Here is a 6,148-nt window from a genome sequence, read left to right as displayed (position 1 = left end):
TCTCTTCACCTCCTAGGAGCCTCATTTCTCATTCTGTAGACTCTCTGCTGGCCCCCATCATAGAACCCTTCACGGGTTTGATTTCTCCCCCTACTAAATTGTCTCTTCAGTCCCAACACATATCTTGCCTGTATCAAGTAGTAAATAAATCTTGGTTGAATGACAACATACCCATAAGATTAAACTCAGTGGTAAGTAAACACTATTCTATGTGGTTGTATATTCGATCTAGCAAAGTTATTTCTATTTTTTTTCTGTGAGATAAACCTGATTGTTTATTATCTCCACCAGAATTTATTTTTTTTCTGAGAACCTTCTGCTTTATTGCCGTAAGGAGAATAGACTACCACCACTTTGCTAGAGTGAAATTGTGCAAAGAAACACAACATATGTTTAACAATTGAAAAGTAACAATTAATAATTCATGAATTAGAGCAGAATTCATAATGGAAATTCAGAAGTGAGTAGTGATAAAGGCATTACATGTTAAATTATGAGTAATGTAATCTAAAAGGTACTTAGATGGAAACATATTGTCTTAACATATGTATTAGAAAAAAATGAAATCTTAAGCTACTTATTTAATACAAAAACTAAAAGTAAAGAACCATAGAATAAACTGAAAGAAACTTTAAATAAAATCAGGATAAAACCAAGAGTGATTAAATAGAAAATAAGGACACGGTAAGATTTGTTTTCAAAAGGGTAGTTCATTGAAAAGATCCATAAAATAGCTCTCCGACAAGATTGCTCAAGAAAGAAAAACACAAATAAACAATATTTAGAATGATAAAGGAAATATGCTGCAGTTTTAGAGACATTTTAGCAATCATTAAACCATGGTGTGAAGAGTCTTATGACAATCATTTTGATAACTAAGATGGGATTAATATTTTCAGAAAAATGAAAATTATCAAAATTGACTCAAGAAGAAACAGAAAACCTCAATTGACCATTCAGGAAATTAAATTTGTGGTAAAAGAATCTGCCCACCCTCCAAAGAAAAGCAAGATAATTTCAAGTTTTACCAAACCTAGGAATGCATAATTCTTAACTAATACAAGCTTTTCTAGAGACTAGAAAGGAGGAAACTAGCTGAGAGAAGGGGCTTCCCAGGTGGCTCAGTGGCAAAGAATCCACCTGCCAAGCAGGAGATGAGGGTTCAATCCCTGGGTGGGGAAGATCCCCTGGAGGAGGAAAGGACAACCCACTCCAGTATTCGCACCTGGGAAATTCCATGCACAGAGGAGCCTGGCGGGTTGCAGTCCATGGGGTCAGAAAAGAGTTGGATAGGACTTAATGACTAAACAACAGCAAAGTTGAAAGAAAAGGGTTAATAAAAACCTTCTCTTCCTAGTTGGATAAATTTGACCATGTTGTAACCCCGAACTCCTGATAAAGGTGAAAGAGAGCTCTGTTCCAGGCAATGTAATTTACAGTTAAGGAAGCAGAAGAAGCCCCATGATTGATGAGCTGCTCATTCCTGGGAGGACTGTGGATAGACTATAAGTGCCTGGCAGGATGCTATAATCTGGGTTTCCTGTGTGGAGCAATCTATACCTGGGCTTGTCTCTTATGGAGATATAGAAGCTATGGCTACAGAACTGTTACAGCTAGCTATGTGAGTTCTTATTTCAGATAGGAGTTCCTAAATCCACTCAGGTGGTCTCTCTGCCTTCACCTGAGTCGTCACTGGGGTGATCTGAGAATAGTCAGTGACTGCCAAGACTCACACCTGAGAGAGATGTCCTGCTGACAGGTGTGTCTGACCTGCAGGCTTCAGTGTCACCTGGTGGCAGGTGTACCCTGTGGATTCAGCTCGAGAGACTAAAGATCCAGTTGAAAACTAAGACCACCGTTCGTGGAGGTTGCAAGATCCAAATCGAGAGGCCAGTCTAAACTTGATACAAAATAGAGAAGGATCAGAGTGGAAAGTAAATTATTGGCAGTGTCACATTTGAACGAAGAGGCAGACATCCTGCTATTATTGTGGAGCACACAACGGAAGTCTCACTTTCATACTTGCATTTGGGCAATTCTTTAAGGTGGTCCATGGATACAGAACTGGATTCATGGAAAGACAATACTGTGTTCTAGCCCCTCCTCTTCTCATCACTAAATAGAGGACTTTGATCAAGTCACAATTTAGCTTCTTGAACCTCAGGAAACTGGGGATAATGATACCATTCTGGGAGGTTACTGTAGCAGTTCTATGAGATAAACTATGTGCCAGCTTGTTGCTTCTTATAAATATGTTATAAGTCATTCAACTAGGTTTGGCTGGTGTTTAATTCAGGCTGAAGAATGGAGATAAAATCTAAAGATGGAAATGCAAAAGGTCTGGGGAGAACAGAGTAAAGGGATGGATTTTGAGTAATTCTGTAGAAAGAAAGATGGTCATGTTGGAGAAAAACCCAAAGAATTTCCAGACCAAGAAAAGGGCATTTACTTAAGTTGACTTGCTGGGAGCCAAGGGCTTTACACAGTTGCAATGGTCTGTTGTCCATTTCTGAACACAGTTGTAAGCAGCTTGTCCCTGGGAGGGGACAGGAGCCAGTGAATGGCCATAAAGTCTATGCTGGATTCTATGCCTGCTCAACCAGAGTGGAGAACGTGGTGGGGCTGTACACAGGTGATAGTCTGCATTAAAATGAGAGCCAGTTTGGGCGTATAGCAGGGGGGCTTTCTAAACCTCAGTGCTTTCTGCAGAAAATGGAAGTTACCCATCTCTTGCAAACCCTGGGAGGAGAAGGGATATGTTTAAGAAACCAAACTGTTTCGAATATTACTGCTAATGCCACAGGACATTTGGACAGCAGGTTGAAACAGCAGTTTCCCTCTTTCCGAGTCCCCGCTACTTCAGAAGTTTTCAACCCCAAATGTAGCCTGTTCCTGTGCTTGGACCCTTTGGAGCTGAAGCAGTTCACCAGCGTTAATGTGCCTCAGAATTCTTAACAGAGCTTTTTAACAAGCACAGCAGAGAGAGCCCACCCAGACCTACTTAAACTAGAGTCTCTGGAGTGGAAATTTTTCTAACCTTGTACCAAAGGTAATTGCAGTCACAGCTAGGGCAGAGAACTCAAGCTAGGAGCCAGTGGATTGAAGCATTGCATTTCCAGGCTTCCCTGTTAGAAGGCAAATGTCACCCAGGACAGGTGAAAATGAAGGTGTAGCCCACCTTTCACACCGAAATACAGTCATTGGTGGGATTATTTGTTATCAGTAAAGGGGACCAGGAGGAGATTCCTAGGATGTGTTAGAGGGAACATGGAAGCTGTGAGTGAAATTACTCAGTTGTGTCCAACTCTTTGCAACTCCATGGACTGTAGCCTTCTAGGCTCCTCAGTCCATGGGAGTCTCCAGGCAAGAATACTGGAGTGGGTTGCCATTTCCTTCTCCAGGGGATCTTCCCAACCCAGGGATCGAACCTGGGTCTCCCATGTTGCAGGCAGACACTTTACCATCTGAGCCACCAGGGAAGTTCCAACACAGCCTCATCTATCAAATGAGGTCGTATTTCACAGAGTTGTTGACGGATTGAGTGACATGAGGGGTTGGTGCTCCATCCATCACATCTCCTTTCAGAGGATGGGTGAGGCAGGAGTGCTAGGAAGGGGGTGCCGTCAGGACACCCAAGCTGGATGGGGATTGAGCCTGGGCTGTCTTCGTAGGTGGGAGCTTTGATCAGCAGGTTCATGGTACAGGTGTGTCATGGAGAGAGGGGCCTGCAGTCTGTGGAGCCTGTGTAGTGGGGAGAAAGGCAGAAAACAGGCATAGAAATATGAGGCTTGTTGTTGTTCAGTCACTAAGTCATGTCCAATACTTTTGCAACCATAGCACGTAGACTATAGCCCGCCAGGCTCGTCCCTCCACGGGCTTCTCCAGGCAAAGATACTGGAGTGGGTTAGCATTCCCTTCTCCAGGAGATCTTCCTGACCCAGAGATCAAACCCATGTCTCCTGCACTGCAGGCGGATTCTGTACTGCTGAGCCACCAGGAAGACAGCATGCCCAGCAACTGTTCCCCACAGATTTCCCAATAAAACCAAGCCTCATGGCTCAATGACTATGTTAGTTTCCTAGGTCCAATGTAACAAAATACATGAAAGGCTGGCTTAAACAACAAAAGGTATTCCCCCACAACTCTGAAGGTCAGAAGTTCAAACTCAAGGATCATGCTCCACTTGCCATAAGCCAGATCCACTCCATGCTTTTTTTGTAACTTCTGGTGGCCATCCATCCTTGGCCTTCCTTTAAAAAAAAAACAAAAAACAAAAAAACCTCTTATTTTACTGTTGTTAAGATTATCAATCATTTCTTGTGTCACCAAATTTTTAAAAAGTCAGCAGTTATTTGTATTTTCCTGAAAGTAGATTCAAGGTTCCTGGGTGAAGGTCAGATTAATGTTTTTTAAGTTTTATATCTATACAGTTCAAATTTTTTTCAATTAAAGTATAGTTGCTTTCCATACTGTTCATGGGCAGTATGAAAAGCAACTATAGGGAGGCAGTCCTAAGATGGCAGAGGAATAGGACGGGGAGACCACTTTCTCCCCGACAAATTCATCAAAAGAACATTTAAACGCTGAGTAAAATCCACAAAACAACTTCTGAATGCCGACAGAGGACATCAGGCACCCAGAAAAGCAGCCCATTGTCTTCGAAAGGAGGTAGGAAAAATATAAAAGACAAAAAAAGAGACAAAAGAGGTAGGGACGGAGCTCCATCCCAGGAAGGGAGCCTTAAAAGAGAAGTTTCCAAACACCAGGAAACACTCTCACTGTGGAGTCTGTGCCAAGCCTTGGAAGCACAGAGGGCAACATAATAGGGAGGAAAAATAAGTAAATAATTAAAACCCACAGATTAGGAGCCCAACGGTAACTCCCCCAGCAGAGAAGCAGCACAGATGCCTGCATCCACCACTAGCAAGCGGGGGCTGGGCAGGGAGGCGCAGGCTGCATTGCTTAGAGTAAGGATCAAGCCGGAATGCCCCCAAGGGTATTCAGAGCGAACTAATTTGGGCTAGCAAACCAGACTGTGGGATAGCTACCACGCAAAAAGCCCTAAGACACCGCCAGGCCCGTGCACAGAACAAAGGGCGGAACAAAACTAGCTGGCTGCAGACCATCCCCCTCCAGTGACAGGCAGCCAGAGCCGGAAGGGGGCAATCGCAGCCCCACAGAGACATTATCTACCAAACTGCAAGAAGGCTTCTTTGCTTACTAAGACTTCTTGGGGTTCTGGACAGTCATCCACCTGAGAAGGTGCGCTGGTTGTACACCCAGAAAACCGAGCGGCAGGGACTGGAGAGGCGATAAGTCGCAGTGACCTTGCTCGGCAAACACCTCATCACCCGAGCTGCTCAGAGCTGGGAAGGGCACAAAACGCAGGCCCAACGGAGTCTGCGCCTCTGAGGACTACCCGAGTGCCTGAACCTTGAGCGGCTTAGACCTGGGAGGTGCATGCAGTCCAGGGCCAGCCTCGGACAGTTCCCCGCGGAGCAACCTAGAGCCTGAGCAGTGTGCGCAGGGAGGGCACATGCGCCGTGAGCGGGGGCAGGCCCAGTGTGGCTGAGACACTACGAGCACACGCCAGTGTTATTTGTTTGCAGCGTCCCTCCCTCCCCACAGCACGACTGAACAAGTGAGCCTAAAAAAGTGTCCACCACCCCGCCTTGTGTCAGGGCGGAAATCAGACACTGAAGAGACCAGCAAACAGAAGCTAAAACCGAGGGAACCGCCTTGGAAGTAACAGGTGCAATAGATTAAAACCCTGTAGTTAGTACTGACTACATAGGAAGGGGCCTATAGGTCTTGAGAAATATAAGCCGGACCAAGAAACTATCCGAAAATGAACTGACCCCACACTGCCCACAACAACACCAGAGAAAGTCCTAGATATATTTTTACTATTTTTACAATCATTCTTTCCTTTTTTTCTTCTTCTTCTTTTTTTTCTTTAACTTTTTAAAAAATTTTTAAGTCCTCTATTACTCCTTTAATTTTCATTTTTATAACCTACTATTACTTTTCAAAAAGACTTCTTTTAAAGCAAACTTCATATATATATATATATTTTTTTTAATAACTTTTGTGACTTTGTTTTTTTTCTTCTTCTTTTCTTTAATATTGTATTTTTGAAAATCCAAGC

General features: G+C 43.7%; 1 long non-coding RNA gene across 1 annotated transcript; it reads right to left on the bottom strand.

Annotated features, from left to right (window-relative positions):
* Positions 1-1,892: 1,892 nt before the first annotated feature.
* LOC147359707 (uncharacterized) lies at positions 1,893-5,802 on the bottom strand. The gene is made up of 2 exons (XR_015141350.1): positions 5,222-5,802; positions 1,893-4,250 (listed from the first exon to the last, which is right to left on the bottom strand). It is a non-coding gene; the product is annotated as an uncharacterized LOC147359707 (long non-coding RNA).
* Between the last annotated feature and the right edge of the window lie 346 nt (positions 5,803-6,148).

The sequence above is a fragment of the Bos grunniens genome, chromosome 14 (assembly GCF_055505025.1).
Source record: "Bos grunniens cultivar Pamir isolate PY7600 chromosome 14, Bosgru_T2T1.0, whole genome shotgun sequence".
NCBI classification, from domain to species: Eukaryota; Metazoa; Chordata; class Mammalia; order Artiodactyla; family Bovidae; genus Bos; species Bos grunniens.
Note: the sequence above shows the minus strand (reverse complement) of the source record. Positions and strands in the feature narration are given on the sequence as shown.